This window comes from Hippichthys cyanospilos, chromosome 17 (genome assembly GCF_059441005.1).
Source record: "Hippichthys cyanospilos isolate Australia breed blue-spotted pipefish chromosome 17, RoL_Hcya_1.0, whole genome shotgun sequence".
In the NCBI taxonomy this organism is placed as follows: Eukaryota; Metazoa; Chordata; class Actinopteri; order Syngnathiformes; family Syngnathidae; genus Hippichthys; species Hippichthys cyanospilos.
The window spans coordinates 11,109,237-11,128,495 of NC_142385.1; the positions used below are offsets into that span (position 1 = coordinate 11,109,237).

The 19,259-nt window shown below is 42.0% G+C and overlaps 1 protein-coding gene across 1 annotated transcript in view; it reads right to left on the reverse strand.

Annotated features, from left to right (window-relative positions):
- Nucleotides 1-19,259, reverse strand: part of LOC148409646 (retinoic acid receptor alpha) — a 168,794-nt gene that overhangs the window by 107,642 nt on the left and 41,893 nt on the right. The window contains exon 2 of the mRNA XM_088438823.1: nt 14,340-14,479. The gene's annotated coding sequence lies outside the window, so the exon portion shown is untranslated. The remainder of the gene's footprint in view (nt 1-14,339; nt 14,480-19,259) is intronic.

A 19,259-nucleotide genomic window follows, 5' to 3' on the forward strand; every position in this document is an offset into this window, starting at 1 on the left:
TATATATATATATATATATATATATTTGATAACGAATATTTGAAAAAAACATGTCTTAGGGATCGAATGAGTTGATCGGGAACGGACAAGAAAATGTGTCCAGTCTGACTAATTCAGACGTGTTCTCACTGTAGTTTGTGAAAAAGGTTTTCCGTGTGAAATAATCTGTGAAATCATCCGAGGCCATTTGGTAAACACTCTGAGTTAATAAGCACGAGGTCAAGCAGGCTTTTGCAAAACCCTAGAAACAACACAATGCACTTAAGAACGCACGTTATAAGCTCGTGTGAGTGTTAGCCAGGCGACTTCATGGCCAACCTTGTTCCAGTTAGCCGGAGAGGCCCCGCGCAAATGAAGACCACATTTGCGCGGAGGCCTCCAAGAGACCGAAGCCGTTCTGCCCACGCACAAAATACGCGTAGTCAAAACACATGAGTTAGCGTAAGCCGTATTTCAACGTATGCACTGACATGGACGCTTTCAAGCCAGATATTTACATGACTTTGTAGTCTCACGGGGGAGCACAACACCAGATTGCTCCGGAGGATGTTTCGGTTTTTCCCTTTCGCAAAAACACAGGCGTGCGTCAGCTGTGTATGCGCTAACACAATCAGCATACATCCGCGCCGGCACACAAGGCTGTGTCACCTTTGAATACCTATATCCAGGATGTCAAGCTAACAATGTTTTGAGAAGGACTCCAGCACATATTTCAACACTGAAGATCCGATGACACGAGAGTGAATGACGCACTTAAAGGCAGGGCCCCTTCCTGTTTATGCCGCCGCTCGCCCGCTTGAGGATCAAAAAAGATGTGCGGCTTTGCCCTCTTAAAGCGACGGACCCGAGTTGAGACCGAAATAAAGTCTTTCTCGGCTCGATTGTGATTTTTGCAAAGGGCGGATTCTTTAAGCGCGTCTCGTGTGAAAGCGGCCGTAAAAGTGTCAATGTGTTGCTATCATTAGGGTGTGAAGAGAAAGCACAGATGCAAATGTCACCGCATGTCCAGGGGGGCTTGTTAGCCTCTAGAAAATGACGTTCGTTCGCTTGGATAATCTATCGTAGTGAGTTTATACCTGGGTGGATGTCTGCATATTCACATTACAAAAAACAAGGCTCCAAGAGCTGCAATGACAGCGGTAACCTCCAAGGTCGAGTCCAATCCTTTTGGATTTAGAAAAGACGTGTGCACAAAATGCTAACGCTAACCAATAATGTCAAAATTCCATTGACCACCCTGTCGGAAAGCTAACATAATGTTCCCTTTCCAAATTGCTAGGAGAAAGCTCTAACAGGCACAAATGCAATGCTCACGTTAGTCAAAAATGTCCAAACGTCCCTCGTCCACCCCGTTGCCAAGCTCACATACTGTGAAAGCTCTACTACACACATGTAAAATGCTAACATTGACCAACAGTGTCCGAACATCCCTTGTCCACTCTGTCGTCGAGCTCACACAAAGGTGCGCTTTCCAACTCGCAAAGTGAAAGCTCGATGAACATTTAAAAAGTCAAGCACTTTTTTTGATTACAAGTCAAATTAAACATTACCACTAGAGGGCAATATTTGCATGACAAAAGCCTCTCATTTTCTTACCCTAACATATTATTTACCAATGTGAAAAAGCGTTGAGTTTCTCACCTGATTCCTATTAATATTAAAGTGCTAGCTATCAATTGAGACCCATTTTGAAAAATCCGAATGGCAAAACTTTGGTTTGAAATGACCGAAAATGCCATTTTGACTGCTAATTGATTCAAATTTGTTTAAAAGTGAATAATGTGCTTGGTTATAAGTTTCATAAGTTTGTACTCAGCCAGTAAGCTAGCTGTGTTGACCTGTGCGCCATGTCCTGAGTGAATTTGCTTTCCAACTTTCATAGTGAAAACTATACTAACTGTACATAAAAAGCTAATATTAATCGAAAATGGTGCAACTCACATATTGCACACTTTTCTAACTTGCTCAGTGAAAGCTAGCATGCACACGTAAAAAAAAAAAAAAAAAAAAACACCCCTCCATTGTCTACCGTGTTGGTAAACTCACATATTGTATACATTCCACATACTGTACACCGTCAATGCATGATCAATATGAATTTCTTACTCCTGAACATCTACTTAATACAATGAATATAAAAATGAAAAGAACACATTTTTGGGGTTGCATGTCTCAAAGTCCCCATAAGGATACTTTAGGTTACTGGTGATTTGGGCTTGTATACAAAACAAACAGTAGTAGTGATAGTATTAGTATCAGCAGTAGTAGTAGTAGTAGTAGTAGTAGTAGTAGAAACAATATTAGTAACATGCCAACAGGGTTAGTGCGCTGATGTAACATTCTCTGACCTTTCTAAGACATGCATGCATAAGCTAGTAAACACGGACAGCATGGATCAGATTGAGTGGCCCAGAGGTCACGATACAAATAGAAAAGCTTTGAGATTAAGAGCAAGCATTAACCACACATATGGATATATTGCTCTCTATGTGCTTACATATATATCTCACGTCTAGATATCAGCCAGATGGAAGTATGCGAAACAAATTTGTGATGCAACAACAGCTGGATGGAGCCTACAACGAACAGACGGATTTCTGAGGCTGCTATAGATGAAAATCTGAGATATCATAGTATATTTTTAATCCTCACACACATTCGTCGAGACATGTACTAAAAACATTTTATCTGTATTAGAAAATGAAATGTATAAGTCAAATATGTTAGAATGATTCTAAGTCAATGGTGGTGGTGTCAATCAACGATATCGGCTCATTCATAAGTATGCTCATTCTTTTTACGTACAACCTATAAAAAAAGTGGATCAATAAAAAATCAAATTTTGGGTCAAAAAAAGATATTTGGGTCTTTTTACACAACTTTCTAGATTGTTGTGTTTTAAAAAAAATAAATAACATTTGAGGTTGTCTTGTACAGAAACAACCCATTTCTGGGGTCTTTTGTTCAAAATAACAAGGAAATTTGGGCAAAATTGACCCACATATAAATTTTTGCAACCCATAATTCTTATTTTTAACCTTATATATATATATATATATATATATATATATATATATATATATATATATATATATATATATATATATATATATATATATATATATATATATATATGTGATATTAACGCTCTACAAATGTTGCCCCACCATTTGTTTTCAAATATCCACCAAGAGCACTCACTACTAAATGTTTGCGTGCCATCATGTGCTAGACTTAAACTCACGGACTCACTACACTTCCGAATTTCTGGTCAGGTACACGTTTCTTCATTAGGTTTGACAAATCTGAATTTAAATATTAATTATTTTGAGCCTTATTCCCTTCAGTTAATCCATCATCATGGATCTTCGAAGTGCGCTGTGCAGAAAACGGTTTCGGACCCCGTATGATGCAAGAGTGTGACACTTATCCCAGCGCAGTTAATCCCTCTCTAATAGAAACACATTAACACAGACGTATCAAGCACATCTCTCCTCGTCCTCGCTCACCTGCGCTCACAGAGACATAAAACTCCCATTTAAAAATGCATGGGCTCCATAAGCTGCCAAGCCTTTCTATTAACCGTGTTATAGTGTGGCTCACTATAGCCGCTGACAACAGCCGGGGAATTCGCTCGCCATTAGGAAGGAGTGAGGCGGGGGTAGATGAGATGCAAGGATGAAGGATGAGAAATGAGACAGAATTTAGTCATTTTTCTCTTGGGCTGCAATCTGGATGCTCGAGCGGCTGGAAAATGGGAGCGGTTATGAAATACGCTAAGCGGCGCGTTTGCTAATAGTGAAACCGCGCGTATTTATTTGCGCGTAGGTTTCACGCACCTATGCGCCGGCGGTGGCAAAGACGGATGGATTTGAGCGTTCCTCCGAGATTCCGCACCCGCCCCGGTGTCCTTAGGGCGCTCAGCAGATGACTATTGATCGGTTAATTGATTGATTGGCACCTGGCCGACAATGAGTCAACAACATCATCGCTCTTCCATGGACCCGGGCGACACCGGATTTAAACAGCTACATCCTGAAGACAAACGTCTGCACAGAATTTGTTTCCCCTCGGGGTGACGTTCAATAACTCTTCGGCACTAAAGTTGCGGCGATGGTATCTCCCCTGAAAACACAGTACACTTCACCGGAACTGAAAAACAAAAAAAAATATATTTTGCCTTAAATCTGTCATAATCCGAGCCCGCGTTCATTTATCAAGCCATCTCATCCGAGCGTCCTTGAAGGTGACACTAAACATCAAGCGGCACTTGATAAGAGCATCTGCTTAATGTCTTTGAATTAAAATGTAAATGAGATTTCAATGGTTTGGGTGAGACTCCTACATGCCAGCCTGCATTTTTTCCCTCATAGTTCACCTCTCCTCATCCCCGCCTCCCTTTGCGTCTGGAAGTCAAACACCGACTATGAAAATTAATGAGCGAGCGGCAAAAGCAGGGGTGACACCCAAGAACAAGGCTCCTGTCCCTCTAATGGACCATATAGACAATGTCGGACGCATTTCAATTAACAGACAATGGGATTACATGATCTCACGACATGTGACAATGGACCGCGATGGACAAAAGGACTTAATAGGAAGCGTAAGATCAGCGTCTCAAGGGGTGAGTGACACAGGAGGGGAGAAGCTGTTACGTCTTAATGCACCGCCGCCGCCGCCGTGAAACGGGTCCGTCGATGGGGGCGGGACGCCATCCGAAGGCCGCTAACAGCCGCCGCTGCCTGTCAGCCTTGCATTAACCTTGAGAACAGCCAGGGGACTGCGTTAGCCCCGTTGACCTCTCCGCTTCACACATGCAGCCGTGTCCACATGTATGACTGAAGTGTGTGTTTGTGTGTGTCAATCCTCTCTCTGGTGTCTTATGAGCACCATCAGTGGGATTAAATCAGTCCATCAAAGGCTGCCGTGAGAGCATATAGGCTGTCTTGGCTGGTGAATCCACCTAAGTCTTCCCTTTCGCCCCCTGAGGTTAAGGTCCATGTAGACCACTCCCAGAGCTAATTTTGTGTACACAGGTGCACACACACAGATGAGCAGATGTGCTCATCAGCCTCATTTGACAAAGAGGAAGGAACGTTTATCTAAAGTCTATGGAATACAAACATCACTGAATGGCCTCTATCCGATGTGAAGATGACTCTGAATTAAATTGAGCTGTGACAATATTTTGATTTTCACTGGTCTATGTAGAGGAAAGGGAGTAAATATTTTGGGAACACAGTAGTACTGGGGGCCGTGTTTTTGTTTTTTGGTCCAGTTGACATCAAGGCTTGTGTGCTGAAACCATGACAAATTCACTTGAAAGAAATGGGCAGTGAGGGACATGAAAGGTTGGAAAATAATCAGTGAGGGCTAGTCATTAGACAGCACACAACATTTGGAATTAAATGTAGGCTATATAGTAGTAACAGTGTGGGCTGGGATGCAGACATTTTGTCAATGAGTTTAGTAAGGCTGGGCCAAAAGTTGACCAAGACAGGTAGTCAACTTTAAAACTAGGCTATATAACAGTAACAGTGTGGGACAGGATGCAGACATTTTGACAATGAGTTTAGTAAGGCTGGGCCAAAAGTTGACCAAGACAGGTAGTCAACTTTAAAACTAGGCCGGAACCATGTTTCCACCACTGTTCTCTAGACCAGGGGTTCTCAAATGGGGGGATGGCAAAGACAAGACAAGAAAAAGAAGAAGAGCAGGAAAATACTGACCTCAGGCAACTCACTTATTACTCATGAAATATTCTTGAAGCATCATCTATAAGTGACTTCAAGGACACCATTACATGAGTAATGTACATATAAATTATGTATACGTGAACTAAATGATCATATTTGTTGACCATAAATGGTAATCACGAGTTACTAATCACGATGACTAACTGCATAGGCAGATTATATTGCCGTCACAGAAGGTGTTGGTGTCATCTCGTTGTCGACGTCAAACCAAGCGTGGCCTGTTCGGATTGACGCCTCAAGTAACTCCAATTCGGTTAGTGTGGGACTCCACTTCGCTGCACATCCTTTTCTAAGTCTCCAGTTGGAAATCCTCACTCCCACACAGAGCGGCTAAGACTGAGTTGCCTTCACTGTCTGCCTTTGCCAAACCAATCTTGCTAGTCCAAAAAGAGACGATAAAAGTCATTACCCACTCAGCGTGTGTGATGTTTGCTGGGCCATGTTTGGTCATTCATTACTTGAGCTTTGAGGACGTGTGATGTGATTGTCAGTTGATAGCAAGTAGCAAAATGTGTTTTGAAAGGTATTGATTGTGCATGAAAAATAAGCAAATTAATTCTAGACAATATGAATAACTTATAACAATAAAAATGACTGCTGAAATTTGCCAAATAAGTGGATGGTCCCTTTCATCCAGTGCTTTTCAATTATATTTCGCCAAACCCCCCCTAGGAAAAAGAACCCCCCTCCTACTCAACGCATTGACTATAAATAAGATTATTATCCATAAAAATTGTATAAATATACGTACATCTGGATCCTTTTTACCATTAACAAAAAAAAAAGCAATATAAATCCACTTTCAACAACTGTTAAGTACTTTTTAAAGCGTTTATACGGGTTATAGCTTAGTCTAAAACAGAAAAAAGTGCATCAAAGTGCCTGAAACAAAAACAAAAAAAAGATGAAAATGCTTATTTTATTGCAATTATACTTCACATGACAAAAACAAAACTTTTTCCCTGGGGTCATCTGCACCCCTCCTGGCATCACCTCGTGCCCCCCCAGGGGGGCCCACCCCACTATTTGAGAAGCACTGCATTAGTCTATAATGCGGTATGCTTACCCAAACGTTTTGCCAAACCATTTTAAAGCCGCGATGGCGGCAATTTAAAAAAAAAAAAAAATCCCCAAAGGGCAACAAGTTATAAACAACAACCATTACCCACTCGAAAAATGGTGAAGGTATCTTGGCAACCTTGACATATTTTTGTCCATCCGACTGTCCTTCAATCACACTCGCAAGGCCTTGGAGGTTGCAAAAAGCTTTTAAAGTGCATTTGTGCTTGAGTGGCCAGAACATTGTGCACAGCGCCGTCTCCGCCCGCTGTTGCTTCACCACGTTCTACATCGCAACTATGCATGGATTAGAAGGCTATTTTTAGAAAGCTGCTGACAATATCATGTCCCCAAATGGGTGTAATTGTATTATGCTGGAGGTGCTAAAAGCTTGACTTGGGAAAGAGCGTCACAGGAGGAAACGCGCAAGCAAGTCTTCGGGATGAGAAGCTTTGAAAAAAAGTAGGCGCGGGACATACATACAAAGTCAGCATTAAAGAAATAAAAATGCAGCAAGAGGAGGAAAGAATCCTATGGGGCCAGTTTTCCAAGAACTCAGAAGAAGACAAAGGAGGATGATATTCCATTTTGTCCCGGTGGGGGGGGCACGTGTTGGATGGCGCTTTTGGTATCGGCAGCTCCTGGCTTCTTAACGGCGGCGTGATGATAGATGAAAGACTGAACTTTAATCAGAATGGCGCCTGAAGCATTTTCAGGGAGGTAAACAGATTATCAGTCAAGCCCCCCCTTCCATCTTCCCGCTCATTCTGCCGTCCTCCTTTCCTCGGCACATGACCACTTCTGACACTGGCATGCCATTATTCTCTTTCCCATCAGCACCTTGCCTTCTCCACCACATGCCCCTCGTTTTTACCTCCGGGAGAGAACGCCGCTCTCCTGCAGTCCATCTCGAGCAGGGGAGGAACTTCAAAGAACCTCCGCAAAACATTTGCTATCTCAAGGCTTCATCCGCCATGAAATTATAAGGTGTGGGATCTATAAGGAAACACGGGCTATTCATAGGCTCTTGTTGTAATGGATTATTGCCTTTTTGCACTAGTCGGGATCATGTGAAAGAGATAATCTGCAGGAACGTACATTTTAAAAAAATCTGCATTGAAGTGGGCCAAAGGTAGGCGAGAAAAAGAGCCGTAGGAGACGCGGAGCTTTGTGAATGCCCATTCATTTGTTTTTGTTTAATGTCCTGTTATGCCTGGTGTGTCAAATATGACATGGCATCAAGGAAAGCTTAAGCTTTGTCAGGAAAACCTCCATTTTTGACATACAGATTAACCCGTTAATTAAAAAAAATATAATATAGTAAAATAGCATTTATTTCATTTTTTCATTTCACTATTTTCATTTTATTTATTTATTATTATATAAAGAAAGAAAGTGGTAGAGCAAGTGAAAAAAAAAATATTTGATGGACAGGAGCAGTCGCTTCATCATTTGCGTCCACTATAGCAGACATTTGTTTTTGGTCTCTATTCTTTGATTCATTGGAGTAACTCTACTCAGTCCTGGGGTACTCAGTTGAGAGGATCCTGGCATTTTCAATGACATGTTTGAGACAAAATTGACAGTGGGACACAAATTAATATGATGGGTCTCAGCAGGAAATAGACATTGTTGCAGCGCTAAATAAGCCCCTTTAAGACCCAATATATTTCTAGGGAAGGAGGAAAGAATGGAAGAAAATACGAATCAAAATCATGTATTTAAATAAAATTGGAAAATATTTTTAACACAGGTCTGGGTAACTAAAACATAATTAATAGTCGGTCGGGCCGTCAGAATCAAAGTGAGCAGGAGTCAATTAAGTCTATCGCGCCAGCCTATATGGAGCACTTGATCACTGCTAGCTTGCGACTAAATTATGGCAAATGCAGCTATAACAGAGCCTGAGCTGCCCATAAACACTGGCAACGGGTACCGTATGTCAATTTCAGCATATTTCAGTTGTTTATTTGTGTCCTGAAATGGCGATTGGACGTGATTTCAAAAGAACGCAGTGACATTTGTATCAGTGGCCAGCAGCAACTGAATTACATGAGGACCTGTTTCAGAGTCACCAGTCACCTGAAGCATATTCAAATATATTCATACTTTGAAAGTCTTAAGATGAATTCATCAAGCGGCGCAGGTGCCCGACTGGATTTGCTTTGTCACCGTTCACACTTCCCAATCAAACCTGACACATCAATAATGCTCCTCTCATGCGTAAATCGGTGCCGTGCGGGATCCGCCTTAATACTTCTTCAAAGTTTCCTCAGAATTTTCGCAGGGAATCAACTTGTGTTCTAAAAGTTAAGAAACTTTACAGGCAGCTGTGCCCGAGAACAAAGATACATGTTCTAATTTGGGAGCTGTCAAAATATATCGCCGTTCTGCCTTTTTCTTCTACCCACCGTCATTTTGTCATGGAAAGAATTCAGGATGTTTCCTTGCATAATGACGCCGGCATCCGTGTTCTAGTTTGAATCGCATACAAAAGCACCTCGGGAGAAGGAAAATGCTAATAAAGCTATTAATGATAGATCAGCACGTAACTCAAAGTGGCAGCGAGCGAGCGAGGGGGAAGACAAGCCGGGGAGCATCATCTTAAGAGAAATGGAGTGAAGAAAGGAACGTGTGGGAGTTTAGAGAATTCCGAACTGAAAAAAAAAAAAAAAAAAAAGCCGCATTGGCTTGTCGGCAAATTGCAAAGCTAGTTAACACATAAGCACCCGCATGTGCGGCTCTGGAGATAATGCATTTGTACATTTAATGCACACACCATAAGAGGGGGGGAGGTGAGGGTCCTTGTGTGAATTGAGGCCATTACCTCACTTCTCGGGGGATTTTTCAACACCTTCCCTCTTAAAGTGCCCGCTTTTGGCGAACATTAATTGTTTTTTCATTATCTGGTACATTCTAGAGAGGACGGTGGAAGAAAGATGCGATGAGAAACTCACTACTACGCAATATATACAGTTCATCTGCGGTGTACCTTGAAGATGAAATGTGCCCATCCCTCAATTTGATGTCACTCTCTTATTGCTAATGCAAGAAACGCTATCGCTATTCTACATGTTTTTATTGAAGCGGACCGTAGTACAGTCCTGACTCAGGGAGACTAGCTGAGAAACATATCTGAACTCGGTTTAAATCGCAAGAATCTGCAGCATTGTAAAGCACGGGACAGTAATGAGTTTGCCAATGCTGCATGCTGTTTCACATTTGGCGTTAGCTGAAAAAATGCCAAGGCGGTCAATGAATGAGGATAGAGGATGCTGAAATGTGGAAGTCTAGCTGAGTGGGCTGGAGAGGTAAATGGGCGGCGAAAACCGGGTCCGGTTTCTCCGCAGATGTTGACAAAAAATGTTCTAGTGACTTTTTTGTTTGTGCTAAAACCAGTTTATGCATTGTTTAGGATCAGTAGATTATTCAATCTCATTATTTCAAAAAGCCGGATTTTACCCCATTGTGGACAAATATTTACTAATAATTAATTTAATTATTTTTTTGAATAGATTTCTACTGTAACCCCAAAACAAGATGCTTTGTTTAATATTTTTCCATGGACAAATATTTCTAGCCTGGTAATGCTAACGGCGGTTGCTAACTGGTTAGCATGGACAAATTCTGTTGGTGTCTAAAAATTCATGCTTATAGAAGATATTAAAAAAGAATAGTTACATCAATTTTTACATACGTTCAACCGTAGTAGATTTAAAAAAAAAAATAATTAGAATAGGATGGGATAAACAATTTTAAAAAGATTAAATTGTGACTGGCCTAATGTACAGTTTACTTTAAAACGGATTCAGATTCAAACAAAACAAATTGAATAAATTCAACCCAACATTTTTTTTCACTGCGCGATGACGGAAAAACACAGTCGTCTTGTGTTTTGTTTTTCAGTGTGAAGCGATCTCACACAATCAGCCCCTCGGACAGCCGATGAAGTCCGCTCGAAAATGAACGAGGACTTCTGTGACTGCGGAAAACTACTCAAGTGGAGCTGAAAACGAGAATAATAGGTGTCTCTTAAGAAGGGAGGAAATGAACAAATGAAAATCGATACCACGCTCGAAAGAGAGAAACGGAGAGAGACGGCAGATGAGGCCCGCATTGATTTTCGTAACGAGGCAGAGTGGTGGGCCGCGGTGAGCAATGACGGCCAAACCGGCCGACGGCTCCGAACGCCAAAAGTGAAACGGACAAGATGAAAACAAAAGAGAACACAAGAGCGTAACAAAGAAAGACAGGAAGGGAGGGGCGAGGCAGACAGTGAGAGGAAGGCGCCTCCTTTACCTCCATCTCAATTTGCACAAAACTTTCATTACTACCAATTTGGACCAGGAGCCGTAGGCTGGGCCATTAGGTGAGCTTGGCATCAATCAGCCTAATCGCCCTCCCAGGCCGCTAAATTACAGCACCCAGTTGCTTATTAAAATTTGTCGCCTGTCTCCCAACACTCGGCGCTGTTGGAGATGAGACCCCCCCCCCCTCCCTTTCCCTGACAAATGCCTTCTAAAGAAGAAGTGAGAGGAAGGATGGGACAGTAGAAGGTTAAAAAAAAAAAAAAAAGAAAGAAAAATGGGCTTTCTGAGACAGAGCGGATCAGAAAAAGGGAGGGGTTGGAGGGGATTATCAGGCTTGATTTATACACTGAAGTAGATGTGCTATGGGTTCTTACACACACACACACACGCACACCGCATCCCAACGGAACACGTGCACCCAAATTCCTGCTTCCAGTCTTGTCAAAAGCTACACACACACGGTTGTAAAGCAGGCTTGCAATTCTGCCCATTGCCCACTCAATCAAAGCACCGGCCAGATAAGACACATGATGAATGGTGTAATTGAAGGCGGCGGCGGGGTAATGCAGCATCGCTCCAGGTTCAGCGAAGGGGGGAGGCGGTAGGTGGAGAAGAGTGGTGAGTAAATGATTAGCCCCTGGGATTTATTGTTATTGCCTGTATTATTATAAAATACTGACACCGCCTGCCTCGCCTATTGTATCACGCCTCCAGATTCACTTTTGGAGACGACCGCGGCGCCGACTCACGCTAATGGATGTGAGGGTGGGATTTGAAGTCTCTTCGCTTGAGTAAAAGTAGAGGTTGGATCAACAAATCACAGGGTCATTTCGCAAACTGAGATACGGGCCTTTGTGAAAACATTCATTCATTTTTGGAAGGAGGATTTGCTCTAATATTGAGAATATGATTGATCACGTGACTGGGGGACTCCTGGTGACTCCTTTTAAAAAGCTGCCCCTCAAAAAGACTTAAGCCATACTGTTTATTGTCCGTTTTTTCTAGTTAGGAGAAGGCTTGAACCATATAAGATATTTTGGGAGGAAATTATAATTGATAAATTGAGGATGTCCTTGATTGCGCACACAAATTCACACCGTCTTATAATCAGGTGCACCTTAAGTGTGGATGTCAAATTGACCTTGAAAAACCTTTGACTCATGTGCTAAATTGGTTTGTACATTTTCCTTGTCTCTTACAACCCGGTTCGCCTTATAGTTCACTCCGGCCTGTACTGTACATGGAAATAGCCCAAAATATACCCAACAAAATATGGAAAAAGCAAGTAAATTTGATGAAATTTCTCTCTCTTACAACCCGGTTCGCCTTATAATTTGCTGCGGCCTATACTGTATATGGAAATAGCCCAAAATATACCCAGGAAAAGATGGAAAAAGCAAGTAAATTTGATGAAAACTTCCGGACAAGAGCACAAATGAGTGACGCCTGTAAGTGAAGAAAAACTTTACATCTAAGAATTCATAGCTAACTTCCTGTGCATTTTAGGGTACAGTATGCCTAGCAAAGGCACTTTGCATGTCTTAAGAAACCATTTGTGCCCTGGATAAAATGTACCGAGATAGAAAAATCTATTAAGGGCGCTAGAGATCCAATTTTGCGTAAGTGTGCATAACAATTTTAATATATTACATTTTAACCAGGCTCAATGGGTGTGCCAAGTTTGCTGCGTTTTCGTTCACGTTTAGAATTATTACAGAGAATATTAGAAAGAACTTTTCCAAAAACAAAAGGAGCATATCCTCAATGTTTTTTTATATACATTGTCAAATCCAAAATACATATGTTTTAAATCCCATCCGTCCATTCGAGGGTTCTCATTCATGTGCTAGATTGCACGCAAACAGATGGGCGAGCATGCAGGTTTTTCTGCAGAGGGACCTGCTCTTGGTCTGTCCTCTGCCTGTCTGGTCCATCTGATGACCCTGATTTACTGTTGCTATACTTGTCGGCGCTTAATCGCTCTTAATGGATCTTGATTTGTGGCACATGAGGAGATCATCTCAATTAGAGAGCCTCGCTAAGTTGTTGACCTTCTCGCATCATTTGAACAAGTGAGTCTTAGGTGGCCAATTATTTACAGATTTGGGCGGGGGGAAAAAAAAAAAAATCGCCAGACTTCCCCCTGCTTTAGATAAAAAGGCACAGATGATGTCACGTGACATTATTGGCTCTTTGAAATTTTTATAGGACGCCTGATGCTAAAATGCAATATTTGCAGAAACGCTACTGGGATAAAAACGCAAACAGATGCACGCGTTGGTAATTCCATTCGCCGCACAATTGGTGAGAGCGCGCTGTGGTTGCATGAAGCGTGTCCAGTGTCAACACATACAGTGCATGGTAAACAGAACAAGAGGTGGAAAAAAAGCCACATATGCAAGACAGCGTGCCAAACGTGACCTCAGACAAAGCCTTTTCTGCAGCTACAAATAGAAGCGAATCGTGGCTGTTGCTTTTGTCACAAGGTTTAATTAGCACATAGTTAAAAGAGCGAGCTGGCGGGGTGCAATGATCCGAAATACAGTCTGTATTTTAAAAATAATTACAAATCTTTGATGCGCTTTTATTGTTTCTGCAAGAGAGATTTTGTTTTGATGTCTGTTGTTGGTTAGCAAGATTTCACGGCACAGTGGGGCGTGTGGTTAGGGTGTCAGCTTCACGCTGGAGAGGTTCTGGGTTTGAATTTTGGCTCAGGGCTGAGAAACTTTATCAAAGGCAAATCGACCCCAATTTTTTAAAATGTTATAATAATATGAGTTAAACCGCAGAATCGACCCATTTTTTATTGTTTTTAATCAAGCCATTTTGCACATTTGCTAAAGGTTCGGATAATGACCAACCACAACTCAGCTGATAAGGTCATGTGACACTCGCAAGCTGAGCCATGATTGTTTGTTATGAGTGACTGTGATGTCATTTTTGTTGGCAAGTGGCAAAATGGCCGCCCTTTCGACATTAACCGGCAAGCAGCTTCCTCACCAGGATAACATGGCACAGGTCACATCATCACAGTATTTTTTTTTTTCAAATCGCTCTTGACCACTTTTTTTTGTATATGACTCTCGAATATGATCCTGTGCAGTCGTAATGAGCGGTAACATGAAAACTCGATTAAGTGGCGCTGCACAATGTGCGTTTGATTTATGAAACGTGTTCGTAGCTGCAGTGCATAATCATTACATGGTGTTTTTACCTCAATCGGGCGGCGGCGCCTTTCTACGTGTCGAAGTTCCGACTGATTAAGCGGCGCGATGTGCAACCAAGTGGGCATCCGGCTGGCAGCCCGCCCGCATCGATTTCTCAGACCGAGCCGTCTTCTGGAAGTGGAGGGAGCTGGATGGAAGGAAGAGGGAGGGTGGTGGGAGAAAAAAAAAGGGGCAACATTAGCTTAAATGAAAGTTTATTAGCTGCATCAGTCAGTCAGGTGGAGAGGGGGTTGCGCCCCAGGCCCTTCTCCACGCTTCCTCTCTCAATCTATTTCCCACTCGCCCCCTCTTTTTTCATATATATGTGTGTGTGTGTGTGTGTGAGGGGAGGGGCAGGCATGACGGGAAAACATTAGCTCGTTGGCAAGCGGCTGGTATACCATCCAGTAATTGGCTTGGGTAATGGTCATGTCCAAACAAATGGTGTGCGGCCTAACCTTGTTACCAGCAAGCGACTGCTCCACCCTCATTTCGGGATTTGCGCAGACATATTTCTGTTTCTACTCAAACGCGCGAGGTTGCGTGTGAGGGTCGGGGTATTTCTGGCGTAGACGAGACGCGGGAATGGGAGGAAGTTGTATTTTTCATGCATCCCCTCGCATGACCGTCCGTGTGATAGCAAGCCGAGCCACTGATGTCTGTTGCGTCCGGATGGCGTGTGTGGAACGGAAGCGTGTATGAGTCTATCATCTTGATAGTACGCGAATGGGGATGAGACAAATAACAGGCGTATATGGCGGCGGTGGATGCGTGTGTGTCGTGGCAGCCCCTCACTCAGCTAGCTATCGCCTCCCGCCAGACGGGCCCCACCGAGCTGACCCAGCTGGATAATGAGAGGCATTATGATTTACGTGCCAAGAGGACAGCTCCGCAGAACAAAGACGTGCACACACACGGATGGGGTGTACATGTCAGGGTGTGTGCATGTCTTTCACTGTACGCGCTGATGAGCTCTGCCGCAGTTTCATATTTCACTTGGCCATTGTGCGCATGTTAGAGTGCAAGTCCGTCACTTCTAGGACTTTGTGCGGGTGAAACAGGAGAAGCGAGACTTGGCTTTCACTCTCTGTGCGTTTTTCTCGCAGGGTCAGGTTTTGTTGCTTGACGCCGTTGGGGTCCAAACGATGGACCCGGGGGCAATTTGTGGCCCATTATTCATTTTTCAGAGGCCCAAACAACAAGTTTGAAGAAAAACAATGTTCAATTTCACTTTTTTGCATACTGACACCAGTATGAGTAAAAAATTCGAGTAGTCACTGATACCTCAAGTACTTCAAAAGTCCCCATAAAACAATGACACGTCATTAAAAAAAAAAAAAAAAATCTATCAATCCCCAAACAGCATTTTCCTTAAAATGTAATGAAATCAATGGACATTTTCTATTAAATTCTAATTAAAAATTATAGTTTGTGATAATAAAACTGTTCCCAGAAAGTGTCCTGTGGCCTGGAATGAAGAAAAAAACGTTTTTCAGCATTTTCTACTCTATCACGATGCGATTTATGAGCAAGGCAAATATTTAAAACTGTTCAGCCGACTGTAATTTGCTCTTGTTTTGGCTCTGAGTGTGAAGATGGGATTTGATCGTTGTGAAGCTGAGTCCACCCCGAAATCTTGTAAGTTGTCAAGTCCTGGTCTTTCTAGACTAATAGATTTTACCAATAATTAAAAAATAAGAAATATATAATGCTTGTTGATTGAGTCCAATGTGTTTAACCCTCTTAGCATATGGGTCAAACTGACCCATTTGAAAAACGAGGAAAATATTTGATTGCATTTCTATCTGATGGTCTCCAAATTTTCATTTTGTTTTTAGTTTTTGGTTCGTTTTTTAATTAAAAAAAATTACATCAATTTTTGTTGATTATATATATGATCAGGTCACACTGACCCATGAATATTGTTGTTAAAAAAACAAACAAAACGTCAGTGTTAATGAAATAAAATCAAAGAATTTGCATCCTTTCATTTTTCTGTATGCATTCCTTAAATGCAGAAGTTCGGACACTCCTGCCTTATGTTGAAAAATGCAAGTTCACAACTTCTCAAACACACACACACATGCACACACATTGCCCCAGGGGCCTTGGAGGCAAAAAGCAAAAAGTGAAGCAGGGATGTGCCGCATGAAAAAAAAAAGTGGACCACACAACCTCACCCTGACTGATCACTAGCTCTGCACAGCTCTCCAGCTTGCTGCGGGATTAGCTGCCAGGTATTTGTGTGTATGTGTGTGCGTACTGTATGAGTGGAAAGCTGCAGTAGCTGTCAAGCGGATTTCACAAAAACAGCTGGCACACACTGGTTATGGGAGCCAACTATTTGAAAAGAACATTCCCCAACTTGTTACAATGCAAAAGAAAACGAGTGGGAAACATACACCCATATAAGCAACGCACAAATAACCCAGTCGTTGGTCTACAAATTCCCCCTCACGCAAACATATCATCCTTTGAGAACAGGGCAGCGAAAACAATGGCAGGATTCTCGACTATTTCTTGCACTTCATTCAAATGAAGCCGACTCAATTAGTGAGCCGAAATGTCAGGATGGAGAGCGAGGTGGAGTTGAAGAGAAGACGGCTAGAAAATAATAAGGACATGTGTGCAATAGAAATAGGAATATTGAGTGACTGATGCTTGTTTTATGTATATAGTGTACAAGAGTCAAAACGGAAGACGGCCATATACTAAAATTTGAGATATAGATGGCCTTATCGCATGTGAGTAAAAGAATGCTTTTCCTTAAAGGGATAGCAAATATATTTAGCCATTTTCAGGAATGAAAAAGTTCATATTGTGTCAAGTGAAGGTGATAATTTACACCTTAAATAACACAAGAAACTTACTAAAGTTTGAAAATGACATCACATGCGCTCAAGGTTCGGGTAAATTCCAATTACAGCTCGCCGGTTTTCATAATTTGGTCACGTGACATTCACAAGCTGAGCCCGATTGTTGATGAGCAATCATAAACAAAATATTACCTTATAATTGCCTAAACTGGATGAAAAAGTTCCCTTTAACATTTTAAAAGGCAATTTGAAAGCGCTTCTTCAATTTTTAAATGACAGTTTATAAAAGTCATTCCTCCAACAATATGTTAAATGCACCACAAATCTAAAATGCATTTATATTAATATTGCATTTTGCAAGAAGAATTTAGCAGCAAAGTCCACTAATTTTTATCCATGTTAAAGAGCCATGTTGCCACTGATTGTCACTGAAAATGACATCAGAATTGCTCAGGTAGCAACCAATTATGACTCACCTATTGATGAGTTTGATCATGTGACTTTCTCAAGCTGTACTACGATTGGTTGTTTGCTAAGCCCTCAGGAACCGTGATGTCATTTTTAGTCGGCAACAAGTGAAAAAACGGAAAAAAAGGAAAAAAAAACGACCCCTGGGATGGATAAAATCAGGTGGATTATGTTGCTTAATTCATATTCTTCAAACACAATATATAATAAAAAAAAAACACATGAACAAGAATCATCGGCAGGATACATTTGCATCATCAGATGCAATCAGCACGATTGTCCACATGCCAAAATTTACTCAACCATGGCAACCACAGTGTGACAGTGTATTCATCCTCACGTTATGACACATTCCCGCAGCTCAATATTGAACTTTCACACCACAACACAAAAACACAAAAAGCACAGGGTGAAAACAAGGAAGACAAGAAGGAGATGACAAGCTCTGTTAGATTAAAAAGGTCAAACAAATTAAATAAACATCAAAGTGAATGAGGATGAACAGCGTGCTGGCTTAGAGGATGTGCAAAATGGAGGACTGCGGTTTTTAGGTTATTATAGCAAAGGTTCTTTAATGCATGTGGAAACGTTCACCAGCGCACATTCAGACAATTCTCCAGCTCCTGACATCGCTCATTAGGGCCCATATCCAACACACAAATTGTACACTACTCAAAGTAACCCGACTTTATAAATTCTTTAGGAACAAGCAAGGCAAAAAATGGACCTGAATGGATGTGGCGTTTCAATGCGAAAACTGACATAAGTAAATTGATTGACCTTGAAGGTACCACACTGTATGATGGGGTAGACCACAAAACTTTGTTCAGTAGCAACTTTTTTCCCCCCGCATGAGCAAATCCCCTAAGCAATACCCTCAAAAATGTTTCACTTTTGCCAAGAATTTGCTATATTTTGACATAACTTAAAAGTGATTTGGAGAGGAGGGTATTTTACTTTCATAAGACTCAAGCAAGCCCACATTAAAAAAAAAAAGATGTGGGTTTTTTTTATGATTTGCAAGAGGCCTGTGATGGATTTGCACTAGATGTTTTTTGGATTAGAGTCTTCAAATACTCATAAATAGCATGTGAATTGTATCTTATGTTCTTGGCTGGCGCAAAGAAGCCTACTGGATTTCATTGGATGTTTTTACGTTCAAAAAACAGTGCAATAAAAACGTACAACCATCTAGTCATTATCTAGATTCTCTGCGCGTATGCAAAGATACGCTTTTCCTCCACTAAATTGCCGTGCTATTTTGAAAGTGTTTAGTCTGCTGGGGAGTTTGGAACCCGCATCCACGCCGCTGCGGCACGACTCGGCCGATCGAAACCCCGAGACGCGCGCCGCGACCAAAATAAGTCCCTGGCGTCTGAGCGCTAACACAACAACGGCGCGCCTCCGATCTCGCCGGGACACAAAAGGTGCGTCAATATTTCTCCGGCAAACCCCCCTCGGCATCTCGACGCTCCTTAACAAAACAGTTGTTAGCTCGCAGCGGTGCCAAGCCTAATCACTTCCTTCAGCGCCAGGTGGTTCTCATTGACGGAGGCCCGACTTCTCCACGCGGCGGGACTCTCGGACGGAGGAAATTGGCTCCTCCGCGCACGTTTATTGCTCTGCCGAAACGCCGGCCGCTTT